Raw genomic sequence first — 18,928 nt, 5'->3', positions numbered from 1 at the left:
TCGAGGATGTCAACTTTTCCTTCGCTCGAACGCCTGCAAGTATAGGATTATGCCGCCTGGTGCGAACGTATAATTAAGATTGACTAGTTTAATATTATTGTTATATCAGTTCTAAATTGATAAAATGTTGGAAATGTTATCTTTGAGTCTACGATTGGTAGATCGATAAGAAATTTTGAAGGATTTATAGGAACAATCGTGTTCGCACAGATGATGACCTTGAGGAGTAGTCAGTGTTAGAAGAACCCTGGTTCAAGTTCACAGTCAGTCAGAAAGACTGGATTCTTTCTCTTAGAAACTTGCGCATTTACACACGGTCAAGGATGTTCACTTTTTTTTTACTCAAGTGCCTGCAAGGACGTGTAACTTGACGAACTCAATTAAAAATAACTATAGTTTAATATTATTTTTATCAAATGTTGAAATGGCTAAAATTTTGTAAGCATTATCTTTGAGTTTATGATTATGGTATAGATCGATAAGAATTTTTGAAGGATTTATTCACTTTATAAAAACACAGTGGTGTTCGTACAGATAATGACCTTGGCTAGAGGTCAATGTTAGAAGAACCTTTTTTTCAAGTCCAAGGTTATTCAAGGATACACTGAGTCCTCTCTCTCTCTCTCTTGCAAAGTTATCATTCGCACAAGGTCAAGGATATTAAATCGTAGTTCGGTGGTGCAGTTGCCAAGGTCTTTCCTTGATGGAATCTCGCAGGAACGTTTCTACTTTTGTCTATGCGGAGAGTAGAGTAGAGGTGAAAGGAGGTAGGATCGTTGGAGGATTACGCCACCTGCCAAAGGTGATTAACGATCGACGAGTTAAATACTGTTAGGAACGCCACGCAAAATTGCCAAAAATATTGCAAATGGAATTGCGAGTTTTGCCAAAAATCTCCATGGTACATCCCAGGTGTCCCGATACTTCGTTAAAAATTCGATAATCGAATGCGCATATCCCGTGGGCTGACAGCTGATTAATCGCTCGTTCGCTTATTATTATTGTCGCACTCGGGAATGGACAGGAAAATAAATGACGCGACATTGTTCGGTCGTGGCATTCAATTTAATGAGATCGCTTAATGCATCGTGCTTTTTAATTACGAGAGTAGCACGCGGTAATTTTCAAGTGAGCCAAGGATTAGCATAGTTCTCCTTGTTGTGTGACTACTAAAAACCTGCAATGTTAATTTCTCATGCAGAGTTTCCAGAAATTTCAAACTCGATCGATTTCTTTCCATCGATTTGACGTTCGTTGCATCCTGTTTGGATAATCTGCCATTTTTTTCACGTTTATAATTACTCGCGATACATTTTTAAAATACTTTACTGCGCACGGTTGGTTGCGAGTCCTCTGGTCTCTGCATGCGTGAACAGAACCAAGCGAAATTTGGAGAACGGTGCGTCCGATCGTGATGCATGGGAAAGCACAACTTTCACTCCGTTTCTGTGGACAATACCAACGGTTTTCGAGTGTACTGCACGATAATTGGTACACAGTAACGTTATCTCTTATCTCATGGATTGATTTAATAGTCGAGCGTACCGAGATCTCACGGTTTTACCTTGGCCCAACGATTTTCATCACAAAAACACCATTTTCCATTCTTAACTCTCTCTCTCTCAGACTTTTTTGAACCTATATATAATTTTATCACTGTATTTGTTCAGTTTATTCTGTACTATTAATTATTATTATTGGGTAAACAAACATTTAAAATTTTCAATTTTTTACTTTGTAATTTTTATTTCACTTTAAAGCATACGAAGGAAAATATTTACTTTCATAATTATAGGACATACCAATGTTTGCAATATACCTTTTGGATTTAAATACTTATAGAAAAATGTCCTCAATTTTAATTTCTATACATATACAATTAATATATATTTCTTAGATTCCAATAAATTAAAGTTAAATATACTTTGCATATTTATTCTACATGTTAATAGTCTATAATGACAATAAGGTGAATTGCCACATAAACTTATATCAATGGGAGAGTAGGGTGTCCAAGGCAGCCCACGCGCTTATTGGCGGGTTAAAAGTCAAATCTGAAGCTTCGACAGCATTTTGTCCTGCGTAAATAAATAAAAAAGGGTCGAAGGATCAATTGATTCTCTATCATTCATAGAGGACTCAAAGATTTGAGTTAAATTTAAAAGGACGTGTAAAGCAATTGCAACAATTCATATTTGACCTTTTAATAATATGTCTGAGATACTCTATATGTTACCTATATATATATGTATAGTTATTTTGAAAATATATAAATATTTGTTGAAACTGTTTTCGAATCTCAATTCGACGTACGACAGTCTCACTTGTCCTTGTAAATGAAGTTTCGAACGGTGATCATTTCTTTTCCGTCGAGTGTTTTGAAAGAAGAGACAAATGTCCATGACTCGTAGGTCAGGAATCGCGACGAGATGGACGGGACGTAAATTGGATTAGGAATAATGGGGTAAACGTGTGCGTGCGTGTGTGTTGACCGAACGACAGTGGCTCGGCTCGAGTCTCGACAGGAACGCGCGTCGTTCGCTGTTTGCCACAGCAGCTAGGAGGACGCAGTTGCGGACCAGGGCAATTCGTCTTGTAAGGATCTAAACTTCAGCTCTCGGCAAGGACGAAGATTTATCTCCTCTCCGGATAATTACAAGTGCCTCGCGGTCTACCAAGCTCGATGGAAACGAGGCAAAAGCGCGAAACGTGCGATACACGTCGAAGAAACACAAATACATGCACACCAGTACACATCGCAGCTATAGTTTTATTTTCATTGTGTGTTTTCAGCAACGTTCTTTTATATTTACTAAATATACAGGCTTAAACGTTCGACTGGTCCTAAGACTTAGACACACAAAAATGTTAACTATATATAAAAGAAGCTAATTTTTTACATTTATATTTACTAAGCTCCTTTTTAAATATTTGAATTCGAAGATATTTTACGTAAAAATTTATCTTTATGAGTTACAATGATTAATCCATTTTTAATTGCAGAGCTTAATTCTATAGACATAACAATATAGTAGATATCGTTAATTACGAAAGATGTGCTAATATTTTACACATGCACACACAGGACTGTTTTTAAGCCACGTTTCTATTTGTCTTCAAAGAGGTTTTACGTAAAAATTCATTTTTAGAGTTACGACGATTAATTAAATTTTCCCATCACAGAATTAACCTGAAGAAATAGATGGAAGAAAATGTTTTCACGTCAACTATAAAAACCTTTAATTTTTAGCGTGCACATTTTACAATCACCCTTTTAACCTTGATTCGCTCTGTGCATTCAAACACTAATAAAATAAAGTGAGAGTGTGTAATAGTGCTGTGAATATTATTAGCGTTACCAATCGGTAAATTTTGTCATTTTTCTTGGAAATTTTTCGTATAAGTATTCAGTTATACATTCTCACTTTATTATATTAGTGTTAAATGCAAAGAGCGAATAGTCCGGGAAGCCACAGTAGTGGCGCGTTAGTGTTGGCAAAATTTTCAAAGTTTACTCCATTAACATTGATCAAACAACTGTAACAGTTGAAAGAAAGAAGCAAATAATATGCTCGGGCTCTAAAGGTTATAAATACAGTCGAAACTATTTTATTTAAAAAGAAATTTATTTCTTAATTGAATTAAGCAGATAAATGAGTTTTTACGTGGAAGCTTTGGAGCGTTAGAAAAGCCTCACTCTAGATATACGCAATGTACGTGGTACCAGATAGCCGATATCGCGTGCCGAGAGAAAAGAAGTAAGAAGGCTATAGGTATTCAGTGACCCAAAATTACACAAGAACCACACCAACTTTTCTCAGTCTCACTGGTATAATTGAACGCCCACGAGCCAATTGTTTTGCCCCTTAAGCGCGGGAGCCGCCTACTTGAACACTGCAAATATCATCCTTCTCCGCAATGCAAGATCCGTATCTATCGGTATATGTATAGGGTGTCCCACGAATGATGGCCATGCCAATACCATCGGATAGGAGACAAAAATCTAAGTAAAAAAGTTGTAAAAACTTTTTTGCAATTAAAGATTATCGATTACAGTAGCCTTTCTTAAAGAGGAAGATTGTTTTGGTCGCATTATTAAGGCCAAAAATGCTAAGATTCTGTGAATTAAAATACTAAGAAAACCACAAAGCCAAACATCCACTTGAGCCTATGGTGTGTTTATATTTTGATTGTTTTTATGGCGCTCGCACTCGAAACTGCCGATCGGCCTTCAACCACTTCAATAGGCTCAAGTGGATGTTTGGGTTCGCGTTTTTCTTAGTATTTTAATTCACAGAATCTTAGCATTTTTGGCCTTACAATGCGACCAAAACAATCTTCCTCTTTAAGAAGGCTACTGTAATCGATCATCTTTAATTGCAAATAACTTTTTAACCAAGGGTGCTAGCAAAAAAGTTTTTACAACTTTTTTACTTAGATTTTTGTCCCCTATCCGATGGTATTGACATGGCCATCGTTCATGGGACACCCCCTGTATATATAGTTCCTTTCGAAAAAATGCCTCATCTTCGTTGTTGGTTCTCCACTCACTCTGATATGACTCCTCTTCTTCTTCCCATTAATACACGTTTTACGAATAAATTCAACGATGGTACTCGATTGTGCGAGAATTTTTTCTCACTTAATTGTAAATGAGACATAATGTCAAAGTTTAGTGTTTTAGAATATAGATTTTTTGTATTAAACACTCGTGCTAGATCGGGATTCTATTTGGTTTTAAGGTCCCATTCGAGGCGACCTTTATATCCGTTTATTTACGTTATTAACGAGGATCGGCTAATCCGTAGATCGATCGCGGGTCATCGCTCTCACTATCCCCGGTCCGAGACACCACGTAGGTTCACCTATTCAGCTTTTACCTATATGAACAAGTGGGATATAGCTGCACAGCTGACCTTAATCCAAGATATTTCAATAACCTTCAACCACTCGAACCCAACGATGCAATTGTTATACGGTTGCATCTATTCCTTCAATTTTCAAAACTTTCCACTCTGATACTGCAATTTTCAAAACATATATTTCTTAAAATAGTCTGCTATTTTTATGCAATAAAAAAATGAGCGTCTTCAATGGGTTTAGAAAAATTATTAAAGAAACTTTTTCCAATACAAGTATAAAAATGAAAGTTGGAAGTTGAAAACTGCAATTATTAAAGCTTCTTTCTGAAATTTAGTCAATCGCTATTTTATCTCCTTTCAATTCTTGCAAGATTCCACTCGAATATTGAAAATCGGGAAAGACACGTTTCTCAAACTCGTTTGTGCTCCCTTTCCAATAAAAAAATAACAAATGTCAAAAGTTATTGAAAAATTAAGAAAGCTTTTTTCTAATGCAAATATAAAAGAAAATAATGCAAGATAAACCTAAAATTATTAAAGTTTCTTCTTTAATTTAAGCCAACAAAAATTTCACTTTTCTTATTGAATTTTGAGAAAATTCTACTGTATTGTGCCAAAACTACTCCTCGATATTTCTAAAACCAATTCGTTCTTCCTTTTGAGCAAAAAAAACTTGGATCGTTAACAGTGAGAAAAAAAATGGTAAAAGGATGGTTTTTTCTAATATAAATAAGAAGGAAAGTTAGAAGGTGAGCACGGACGAGAGCGACGGTATACGATTGGACTTTTTTGCCGGTTTTGCGTCGGGCGCGCGAGTGAGCATCGGGGATTTGTGATGGTAATTTGTGAATGGGTGAGAATATCGGATGGAGCGCAGGAGAGAAAAGTGTGCCGGGTCTAAATCTTCCGTCTGAGTTAACGTGCAACGATTGGACCGATCGAAATCGACTCTGAATCGGTTGAACGCTCGACGAATTTCTGCTATTCGGCGAATCGCTCGAGAAATCGGTCAAACTTTTCGATCGAATCTCCTGGCGTGGCGCATGGCGCCTCGAGCCATTCGTAAATCTCTCTCTCTCTCTTATTTCATTTAATCAGATCAATTATATATATATCTCATAGAGACGATCTACTATCTCTACCAACGCGAAAGAACTAGCGCGAGCGAATCCCAGATTCTCCTATAATCCCACGTGAATTTACTATACATATATATATATATATATTATTCGTGAGAAAAGCCTTGAAAATAATCTTATATATTGAAAATGCATATATACATATAGGAGCGATGCGTTTATTCGCGTGTTTTCATCATTAGAGAGCCTGTCGAAAGTAAATACCTCTGGAGAAAGAAATAAAATTAATCTGCTGCTGCTGCTGGTAAATTTCTAGAGGAGCGTCGAGTAGAAACAGACGAAATGCAACGTTTAGAAGATACATATATATATATATATATACTGTCGCGGTAAATTTATACTCGGATTATGTGGGTTAATCGGACTTTGCATAATACTTATATTACGTGATATTTGGATTTTTTATGAGAATTTTAGCGATGCGGTTCTTAAGCGGCTAATATACTTGATCCACTCGTACACAGCTAATGTTTTAAAACGGCATTTGTGCCAACAATGAAACTGCTTTGTGAAAGTCTCTCTCCCAAGCTTTTTTTCTTCTTTCTCAGTAATTTTCAGAGATTTGAGATATGGGGACAAAATACGTGAGTATATAGATATGACAATTGCATTTCTCTCTCTCTCTCTCTCTTTATTTGCATGGACAGATGTTTCATTGTACCGGAGCAAAGATTTCAATGGAATTTCAGCTATTTCTATGATCCAAATAGACTCGGTGTGTCGGAATACTTGTAAGAGACCGAACGAACGCTCGGAATAATTTATAAACGAGTTTCGAGACGTGAAATCTGAGAGATTAGGATTTAATCGCGAGCAAAACTAATTGCTCTCTCCCTCCTCCTATTAGAGACTCTAGCGATTGTTGTATATGTAACCTAATCCGGTATGTAGTTCACGGTTAAATTGCCAAACAAGCTCATCCAATTTTAATGGTATAGAATTTCGACAAAAAGAAAAGAATTTGATTAATTGACGATTACGATTGGATGTTGTTATAAATAATATTGTAAACAATTCATATATATATTATGATTTCATAAAATTAAAAGGATTTTTTGAAATCATTATCGATTGAGTTTTCGTTTAATAAATGAAGTAACACGTACGTTCGAAGTTGGTTATTCGAGCCAGAGCTGCTTTGCTAGATTTTTATTATAAATCATAATTAGCGAACACGCGCACTAAGAAAAGAGAAAAGCGGACCTTTTCGAAAACCATTTCCTTTCTTCCGTATTGCGCGATTTCTTGCAACGGATATCACGTACGTATGTAGGTATGTAGACAACAATGCAAGATCCGTGTGAAAGCCGAACGGGTCTCCCGTGAATGGTCGCTGACGTCAAAGCTCGTGGAAAAATTGCGCAATTTCACCATTCCTCTTCGAGCTAAGTTTGTTCAGCTTTCATCCGGAATCAGATCCGCGAGAGGTTTTAGTAGAGGGAGGAAGAGATGGAAACTGGGAATGTCCAGTCATTCCGCGTAGAAACCGAGAAACCTTCGTCAATGACTGCTATTATCGCTCGGCGCCGCTCTAACGTCATAAATCCTGCAGGAATTTTGCCATCAACCGATTTCGCTGCTTCGGGCCCAAACACATGTAAGACCGTACAATAGTAGTTTAGGCCCACAAACAGATATATTGGAAGATTTTCCGGATGTGGCATCTTTATTACGTAAGAGGAATAAAACTTGCATAGTGTTCTCCAGTAAAGTCAACTTTACCGATCGTACAAAAGTATGTATGTGTACAGGGTGGTCCATTTATCTTCTACACCTAAATAATTTTCTAACCTGTGAATTGTATCTAATGTTGACTGCCGAATATTATAAACGGACGTTTCCATTTACAAAAATGATAAATTAATTACATTAACGTAACCATACAACTTTCTTGTAACAATATGATTGACGTATCATCGTTCAGCGCTGTGACGTCATAAATCCCGGTGGAATTTCATCATTCGACCAATTTCACTATAGTTCAGGTCCAAAGACATACAGGAAGATATTCCTGAAGTGGCACCTTTATTACGCAAGAAGAATAAAACTTGCGTTATATTTTCCAATAAATCAAATTTCACCGATTCTATATGAAAAATATATACAGAGTGGTCCACTCATTTTCTTTTTATTCCAAATAATTTCTAACGCGTGGATCGTACCGAAATTTCCCACTGAATATTCCGATCATTCGATTCACACGTAACTTTCTTATAACGATAAATATTACAATCCATGTTTTACTATATTATTTAACGCAAACGTGTTACGCGGACCACGCTGTATACATACTGCGCATGTATACATACGATACAGCTTTTACGAGGCAGATTGCAAACTGGTTCAGTAATCCACAAATCCAGCACGAATTTCAAATACACACAAGTATAGTAACTTATAAACAGATCTAAATAGGTCGAATCTTGTTAATCTCTCCGTTGCTTATAAACGACAAAGCTGTTTTATTTTAAAGCGTCGAGCAATCTCCTCCTGCACCGAAGGTGCAGCGTTTAGTCATAGTTTCCGCTCCACTGGCGTATAGCACGCTGCGTTAAATGATTTCGGCATTGAGAGTCGAGCGAGCAGCAGCAGCTCCATCAAACTTGTGCCACTCATCGTTAGTTCGTTTCCTCCTCGATTTTTCCTCGTCCTTGCGCGAGCTCCGCGCTGCACCGCCTCTGGAGATTACGTTGAGGGAAAAAATGAACGAAAGTGGAGCGACGTGCTAGACGCTTCTCTTCCTGAGATCGATCGACGAAAGTTGATCCAGTAGCCCAACTTTATATTAATGACTCGCATTGATTTATGCGAGGATTATCGCCGAGTAAATAAAAATCACCGCAGATCTGGAGCGGGGAATCTCTTTTATTTTCTTTCTCTTGTTTTTTTTTTGTGATTTATGTGTATATATATATATTTAAATGTATTTGTGAAGAAAGGGGAGCAACGTTGGGGTTGACTCGTGGAAACTGATGACGCAATCGACCTTGGACGAAAGAAAGTTCTTTTACGAATGATCATATTAGTAATAATAATAACAATAAACAAGGTAAGTGTATAATAACAAGAGGAGATGAATGGTGAATCATATAGTGGAGAATTCTTCAAAGAAATTTCTCGGTTCAAACTTTCACTAGCGATTTTTTTTTTATTAAACTAGCGTGCCTTGTGGGCAGGACCAATAGCGAAAGAGACTACGTTCCGGTTTGTGCGAGATCGACCAATCTCGTAGGCGAGCGAGCGTGTGATTCAACTTTGCTCCGTTTACCTTCCTCTGACACGATGATTAAGAAAAAAGAAAGTAGCAGTGGCGCGGACGCAGCGATAAAATTCTTTTTCCTGTCCTTGTGGGGGACCGGATTTCCGAATGTTTCACGTTCGTGTGTGTGTGGCATTCAGGACTCATTCACAATTATGAGAAAGGTCGCTTTAAATCACTGAGAACATGTAGAATTGTGAAGATTGGTGGGTAATCACGTGGAAGAAATTAATTATTGATTTATATATATACATATATGTAAAGTTGTCGTTAAAACCGATTGTATACAAAACGCGAAAATTAATAAATCTCGCGAAGTAACTATTTCACAACAATTTTTGTTTCTTAAAAGAGCGTAGTTAGAAGTTTAGTAAATGTGTATTCGTTTAAGAAAAAAATGAGTGTGGAGATATATATTTAGCTCAAGAAGTTTATTCATTTTTACGTCATGTATATATATTATGGTCAGTTTTTGCAGCATAACTTTAGGTTAGGGTCTGAGGATATCGACAGTATCTACTTGGGAAAATTAAACAGGACTTGGAAGAATATACGTAAATGATTTTTATTTTGTAATATACGAATAGATCATGATCAAAATATAGTAAAAATACGAAATAACAAATGGATCACACATACGACAATAAAATTTCTACGACAATCATTTACAAAAAACCAACCTTTTATAATCAAAACTGTGAAATGTTGACAGTGTTCATTTGCAAAGAACGAATATATCAAAACTAAAATAATTAAATGTTAACACTTGTCAACGAAAAGAAGTCCACAATCGTTACAATAATTCAAGTATCTACACACACATATTTCTTTAATATCCAGTTGTGGGAACAGGCAAAAAGTTAAACACAAGCAAAAGTGTTGGAATTCGGAGTTCCTTTGCTTGTGAAAAACGAATAAATCATTTACAAAAGAATAAAATTTCGATAATGTTCATTGGCGAAAGACGAATAAAGTAAATATGAAACAATAGAGTATATCGACAGTTTTCAATCTGAAGAAGCCATCGATCATCAAAGTATCTATACACACCATGCACACAAATATCGTAAAAGTCCACTCGGAAGCAGCGAAGAGCAGCTATAGAAGCAAAAGTGCTGGAATTCGGAGTTCCCCGGTTGAAGCAGCAGGTGAGGAGAGGTGCGATAGCCAGAGACAGTCGAGGGTTTTTGGTGAAAGCCGACGACCCCGAGAGGGGAGAGTATATAGAGGCCGCGTTTGATTTCTGGTGGTCTCACAACGAACGTACTCGGCAAACTCGTCGGCGTAGCATTTCACACGCGTCGCTTGGTCGATTTTTCAGCCGTTCCGTCCGCGAATCGCAGGCAAAGAATCGTCGCAGCCGAGCACCGGAAGGATCTTCCCTCCGAGTAATAATCGTGCTACCACCAGAGAGACTTATACGCACACTCCAGTGCCCCACAAGTGTTTGTGCATTAGGATTAATACCCTGCAGCATCACACACACACACACCCACACACACGGATCCATCGACACTTCTTCTGCCACGAGAAAGAGGTTTGTGTTTATCATGCGAGAGGGATGAATTTTGTGAACAGTGCTTCCTCCCCCCCCCCCTCCCCCGCTGGATATCCAGTGCCACTTGCAATTTTTCAAGGTCGCCCGATAAAGCCGAGAAATCCGATTCTCCTATCGCCGAGCCATCGTCTCTCACGCCGCGAGTTTTATAACTCTTTAAGATCGTGCCGCGCGTGTTTTTCACTCGTGTCTCTCATTGATATTTATCGGCCAACGACGGCGATGCGCTCGTTGCGTCCCGTCGATCCTGCGGATGTGCATGTGTGCGTGTGTGTACATACGTGAATCTGTGATAATCCCTCGATAGAAAGCAGTTGAGAATAAATGAAGACGTTAATCTACTTACATATAGAGAAGCAAGCTGTATACATACCTATATATAACATAACATAGGACCAATGAAATCATTACAATTTATAATGGATTGTCTCGCGATTGCTTTTATAGTTGGTTCCTCTAACAATCGATTGTATTCCTAAATTTTCCAGGCAATCGACTCGTCCATTCAATTGTGCGCAATTTCCAAAGAATTTACAAATTTCGTTATTGTCTTCTTCGTGTTTTACCAGGGATGTACATATTTATATATATATATATATATCGTATGTAGAAGCACACGTTGAAAAGGTAAAAGGGTATGTGGGGTAGCGAGTCAGTGTGTCAACGTTCTCACGTCTCTCTTCGTGGCTGCCTTCCTCCTCCGGTTCTCTATGTCGCGAATAAGGCCGCGTAGACGGAGAGAGACCGAAGAGAGTCCGTTTACGGTTGTTGGCGAGAGCCACTCTTCGAGCCTGAAAGAGCGAGATATAGAAAATGGTAGGGGGTAGAGAGAGGAGGAGGAGGAGCGAAGAAACGCAAACTGGATTTCATCTCTCGGTTCTCGATATACGAGACGTCATTTAGGAGGAATGTAACTCGTCCGGACCACAGCAAAACATATTATAAATCGCAAATAGCTCTCTTCGGTGCATGGGCTCTTCTCGAAAACACACAATTACGCATTAGGTCGAGAACCGCTCATTACTCGAACATTGCATTTTTTCATCTCTCTCTCTCTCTCTCTCTCTCTCTCTCTCAGTATCGTCACTCGGAGAGATCCGCTGAGCCCGATGACTGGACCAATCACACTTCTCGCATTTGTCCAAATATTTCGCTTAATTGGCAAAGTTTCATTCGCACCACCGAGCCAGCCAAGAATTTTCGATCTCCAACGAGTTTTCTCGTTTTTCCTTTTCTCAAGACGCTTCTCTCTTCCTTCCCCTCCTCTTTTTCCCTCATCCCCTCAGGGTGGAGAAAGTTCGTTAGGAAATGGTTTCGGCTACTGTTTGAACGTCGCCTGATAATTTGGTAGATTCAGCAGGACTCGGTGTCGTTGGCTTTCTTTGCTGGAATCCTGCAACAGCATATATATATATATATATATATATATAGAGAGAGAGAGAGAGAAAGAGAGAGAGAGGGAGACTCCCCCTGTCGTGTACTCCCTTTTAATTTAACGAGCAGGAAAGAGAGAGAGAGAGAGAGAGAGAGGCCCGTGAAAGTTCTCAACATCCACGTGAGGCCAATTTTCCGCGTTGCGATAACCGCCTTAATTTTGCGCTTTCTGCGCCGCTCCGGCGGCAGGACAATGGATGTGGACGCAGAAAGCTGCTACACACGAGAAGGAATTCGGGAGTGGGAAACTCGCTCACGAGTCACGAATTGCTATATCGATTGGGAATTTTATCGGGCTAACCACAGGATTTCTAGAGAGAATGGTTTGCTTGGAAAATTCTGGAAATTACTATGACCGCTGGATCAAGAGCGAGGGATCAAGGACTTGACCGAGATCCTTTCGTTTTTTTACCGTTCTTTCTCTCGTCTCTTTTTTTTCCTTTGTCACTTTCACGTTAGGGCCGAATTTCTCGCACGGTCTTCTCCTGCGCGCTGCACCGTGTCGCCGTACAGCGCAGCTTGCATTTTATATACGCTCTTATGGGGTTTCAGCTGGCGTGTAAGGTGCACGGCTAACGGTACCACGCATTGCGTCACGGCACACCTGTCACGCATCGACTCTGCCAAGGGTGGCTCTCCTTCTGTTTTCTTACCGAATTTTAATAACTCTTATCCTGCACGCGAACAAGGACGACACCTCGAGGAAACCCCGCTACTTTCCGTTATATTCGATACCTCAGTTCCGGCCTTTGGGGGAACCTAACCTCTCTCTACGTCTCGGTTTTCCTATTATTTCCTTCCCTCACCTGTGACGTAGCAGCTCCCCCAATTTTCTTTCGCAAAGATTTTTGTCCCTGCAGATAAGCGCCGCTTATCTCAAGCCAGCAGCTAATTTGCCTATGACGCATCGAACCTTTCTTCGAACGGTATTCAATTATGGAGGAGTGAATGATGATTCGTTGAGAGTATTTCCCGGTGCAAACTGGACCATCTTGGGTATCATTTACTATGCACTTGAATACTGTATTTAGGACGTGAGATACGAGCGACACTTGCAAGCTGATATATTCATTTTGCACGTCATCCGTCTTGAGATTCTGCACTCTCTTCTCCATGTAAGACATCTGTTAGATTTCCATTGATGAATTTCTCTATCCATCTATCTCCCTTGGTTGTGTTTCTTCACTCTCGTACCATCTAACGAAACTCATTTATCTTCGCTACATTGGCACAATTATCAATTTAATATTACAATTTTTCACAACGACACGCGTCTGGTGTATTAATAGCACTTTATCGTGTACGTGTCACGTAAAGTAAATTTATTTCGAGTTTATAAACTAATTATTTCATAATAACAACTGTGAAATTGTGCTTTGACAACTCAATCTAAATTTACACGACGCAATATGGGTTGTACAATGTTGATCACTGTTGTGTTTTTACGGTATTTGGAGATTACATAATTGTACATGTATGTAGTGTATGCATATCTAATTACTTGTCGAGAGTTTTATTTCGTTAAAATAGTACATATATATATATATATATATATGTTTACAGAGAAAGGGACCAGGATCCGTATAGAGTACATAACTCGAACACACAGTGTTTCGGCAGCTTGACACTATTCACGCGATATTCGACACGAGTTATTATCGAAGTGCAATGTTAACGGTGCGCGAACAATGGCTATTGTGAAGGCACGCATTCGTTTGACGATCCTGCGAGCCAATCGGTAATTCCGTGCCACGACGTTAGATCGTGTTTTTCAGACGAAGCTTCGACCGAAGTAAACGAGCATTTATTTCTTTCCCCTCCTTATTATTACTCCGATGGAACACGATGTTCCGGGGAAACTCTCAGCATGTCCACTGGACGCGCGGATATCTCAGAAGCGTCCTAACGATGCCCTGGGGATATTTGTACCATTAGGATATCGACATTTCCGAATCATTTCAATTCTCACTCCTCTAACGCTACGGAAAATCACACGTAAATTAACCATTCTTCTCGAATTTCGTACACGCTCGTATATTTGCTACGGAGCAACATAACCTCGCTAATATATACGATTCATTATTTTCTTCCGCTTTACACACCAAACGTACATGATAATTGGCCTATATCAGCTTGGCTCTGTTTACCAACTGCCTAATTCTCGTGAAATCCGGCACACAGCTGCACCAGCAGTACATCGCGTTACCAGCGATATATCTTCTTTTCGAGCAAATAATGTGATCGAAAACAGAATTGACACGCTCACTTATCTATTATTATTGCTGCTGCTGCTCCTCCCTCGCTATACATATATATATATATAGTATTCGTGGCGCGTTATTGCTCGGTTTATCATGGCGCCGAGTGAATGCCTGTGTTTGCGAGATAGATGGCAGCACGTGCGTATGTAAATGCCGGCTACGAAACGCTAGTGAATTTGGCTAACGCGGCTAAGAAAGCGAGTATACTTATATATGCATATGGTATACGCGATGTTTGGTAGAGAGATGACGAGACTGGGTTTACCAAAGCGTGGATTTGGGTCTGTGGAACGAAAGTCTAGGATGAAGGGGTCCGTATAGCAAGGCCCTCGCTATTTTTGGAACACTACCGCGGCGCTGAGACCCGGAGATTAATTTTTGGGGCCGCTTTCACCTAATAGCCCACCTTTCTACCGTCTCTTTTTAGGGCCGAACATATTTTCCAGTTTCTTTCCTCCTCTCGTCACACACTCTTCTCTCAATCTTCCGCCTTCCTCGATTATATAAGATTCTTTACTTTTTTCTTCTTCTTTTTCTGTTTCCTCTTTTGAATCCAACCACCATGACCCACGGTTTTCAGAATTGTCGCATCGTATCGTTCCCTGCCTGCGTCATTCGCGTCGCTTCACGGATGCGTCGAATGCAGCCGAGCAAATCTGGTTGAGCCTTCCGTAATTCTTCCCGACCAATTTCCGTACGTGAAATCGGTGTAATGATAAATTTATATATCTGTATGTATAACGTCCAAACTCCTAACTGACACTGAACACGATTATTAAAGTTACGGTATGCGGTGCTTGCTTTTGTAGTGACGTTGACGGCATCTCAATTATCCAGAACAAAACATTAATGGCATAGGGCGAGTGCGGCGACTCACAAAGAAAAAAACCTTCAATTCAATTTCACTTTTTTTTCAGATTCTTGATTATTACGAATTTTTTAGAGGGTAAATTATCATTTGTGGGACGATATAATTCACGCATGAAATCAAACACGTCGAGATATCGTGCGGCTTGTAGCGGTGTTGGTGAGTTCGTTGGGGGGGGGGGGGGAGGGGAGGGTAAATTCACCTCTGCCTGCTCACGAATATACAGCCACGCCTCGAGTTGCTTCTCTGGAGCGTAAAAATTTTCGATTCCATTGGATTCGTGATTGGACCTTTTATTTGGAGAAATTCGAGTGGAACGGTATAATTGGACGAGAGTTGATCGCGAAAACAATCACAGCCTTTTGTTGTAAGGAGTTAGAGTTAAATTGGAAACAGGAAGTTTCAGAGGGAAACTACTGCATAATTACTTATTCCTAACCTTTCAACAAATTATAAAAAAGTGAAGCATGACTAGACAGAGATAGACCCTAATGATTATTGCAATGATTATTCGAATGAATTTACTCGTCCCGTCGCCGGTACGGTAATATTCGAATTTCAAAATCTTCAGAGTCACAGAGGCGTCACAGGCTAATTTCGATATAATGAAGTTGGAGTTCGTAAGAAGCAGAGCGACTGCTCGGAATGACTGGACTATTTTTCTAAAGTATCTTTGACAGGTTCGTAGACTGGAAATTCTCACAGATCATGAAAATACACGGCCACTTAAAGGACTTTGGAGGTTAAGAGACATTAGAGTTAGAGTGCAGACGCCGACGGTAAATCAGAATGAGAAGATTCAGATCAATTAAGGATTCTACGTTGCTGATGATGCTCGTCTCTCAGGTAGTTTTAAAAAATGCAACGAGTCGAGGGTTCGTTCGGGGAACCCCTTGCACAGAGGGATGGAATTTTCGAGACGCCCCAGCCCACCTGCGAGCATCATCATTAAGACCCTTCACGAAGAACCCCTATTTCGGCTCCTAACGAAATATGACGCCCAGAAAATGACCAAATTTAAATCCTTGATTCACGCGGACTATATAAGAGAAATATATCTTTCGAACTACAACAGAACCTGTTGAAAAATATAGGGGTGCGACGTTCTCTCGTGTGAAAATCACAGTAATACGACGTTTTAAAAATGAATCTTTGTAATGTCCGATACTAATTACAAGTCGGCGAAAAGAGTAGCGTGAGATTAACCAAAGACCGTAGTTTCATGTGAAATATTAATGGTCTTTTTTTAACGTTGTAGGAGGGAGAGAAGAGTCGTGGTGGAAGAAGCGCGTTAGTGGAATGGTTCACTCGCACTTTCACGTATTATCTGCAGTCGGCGGACGTTATCCTTCTTCGCGTATGTCGGCTACCATAAACCACTTCCGGATGGACGAGTTAGCTCCATGCGGGTGAGAAATCTGGGTCAGAACGCGCCTGGCTCCTGCTTTCAACTCGGTTTCTTATCGACTTCTATTACGCAAATCATTCTCCGTCCGTTGCAAACGAAGAAAAGGAAAGCGTCCAAAAAAGAAATCAAACTTAACCTCAAAAAATGTTCCGCTGCTGGTTCGAGCAGATTGTTACAGGTTTGGAGGTTATAAAAATTGATCGAATGTTGTTGTAGAAATGTACGAGACTGCGAATGTACGCTATAAAGGGGAGGGGGGGGGGGGGGGTGACACGAGAGGAACGGAAGTGGAAGGAATCTTGAAGAAAACTGGCTGAGCCATTCGTCATATTATATCGCGAGACGCGATTCGTGACTGAAATAATAAGAAGCAAGGCACATGCATCCGTTTGTCAGGAGGCACGCGTCGTCTCGTGAAATGCATCCTTGCTATTTGGCTCGGGTCCGAAAAATCGCCAACAGAATCTCTCGTGTCGGAATATTTCACCTCGTAATTCTTCCTTCCTCCTTCGTTCCATTAATCGTCCGCTACATCGTTTCTCGCTCTTAGTCTTGAATTATTCCTCGCGCGATTCAATAAAATCCTTTCGTATCCGCGACTGCGTATATGTATATATATATATTCGACCAGTTTAACCTGCTTGCATTTGCGTCTCGAGGGGAATTTTCTGCACGCGGATGGAATGCTTTGCTATACATATGCATAAATACTATATACAACACTACAGTGTATTTAGGACAAATTCGAGGGCAAATTTTAAAGGAAACGTGCTAATTTGAGGCGAATAAGAGAAGGGGGGGGGGGGGTGTTGATAGGTACGATTTGTATGCATTGGTTGTAGTGGGGAAAAATCTCTGCGTGGTGTTAAATGCAGTAGAGGGAGGATGGTTATTTGACAGAATCTTTCAACGCAATCTTCATCGTACGAAAGTGTATCGGCCGTTCGTCCCTGGCTCGGGATCGACGCGATTCGTGACTGGAGTAGCGAAGATGCTCGGACGAGGAAATGGCCAACAGAGGGGGGGGGGGGGGAGGGGGCCCGGCGTGCATAGCCCAAGGAACTGCACCATCAATGTCGGCTTGAATTTAAAAAAAATCTTCGCGAGAGGGAGACTGGAGAAACGAGGGCGTGTGCTACTCTCCCACGAGACCAGCTGCGATACCTGCACGGACCTCGAAACTCAACGAATCAGTGCAAACTCTCCTATCATTAATATTTCAGCCGGCTAATCACCTTTCGTGAGAAATCAAATTTTATGCTCGAGATCGCCGCCTCTTCAGCAATCTCCTTTTAATATCTAAGACAGCTCACTTATCCCTGGCTAAAACCTTCCGACTCGAGTTTCCACATGCAGATGTATAAATATATAGCTTATATAACAATTTTCATCGGAGTACCCTGTAGAGAAAATTCAATCGAACGTCTGGGGTACTGCTGATTTTAAATCGTTTGATCATTCGGATCGAGCTCGGTCGGGTGGATCAAATTTAGAAACTGCATATTTGGAGTATCGTTGGCGAATAATATCGCTTTATTAAAAGAGATTTTGAAAATCGTTCGAGCTGCATGAATAACCCGTTCGCAGCAGGAATTCAAAGGGTTTTTAACGAGCTCATGGATTTTATGCCTGGCGAGAAACAAACGACGCTCGCGCTCTTTTTCGAAGCATTGATCTTTCGGAGCATAGTAATAATCCACGTTAACACCTAGATTTATTTAATCTTTTGTTCTTTCGCTTCAGTTGGATGCACTCCTGCCGATTTTTTTCTGGTATTCTATTACATAGCGATAAGACAATATAGGGAATAACAGTTAAGAATACATGAATATACTTACAGTACAAAGATAGAAACAAAAAATTTTTAAATGGGATGATTAGTTGCAAAAAAAGTATATGCTTTAAAGTGTACTTTTTTTCTGTGCGTCGATCTGGCTAATGGATAGGTCCTCCCTAGAGAGAAGTGAGAAGGAGATACGATCAAAATATAAATTAAAACACAGCAACAACGATAATGTACCAAGCTCGTTAGTCGCGGATCACTGATGGAAAAATGGTTAAAGAGGAAAGGAAGAAAAATGAAAAAGAACGCTGTACAGGCAGTGTGTAAATATCAAAGTCGAATAAGGCGACGGTAAG

Source organism: Prorops nasuta, unplaced genomic scaffold (genome assembly GCF_024137725.1).
Source record: "Prorops nasuta isolate Cenicafe-Biocafe unplaced genomic scaffold, Cenicafe_Pnas_1.2 PNAS00003, whole genome shotgun sequence".
Classification (NCBI taxonomy): Eukaryota; Metazoa; Arthropoda; class Insecta; order Hymenoptera; family Bethylidae; genus Prorops; species Prorops nasuta.
Note: the sequence above shows the minus strand (reverse complement) of the source record.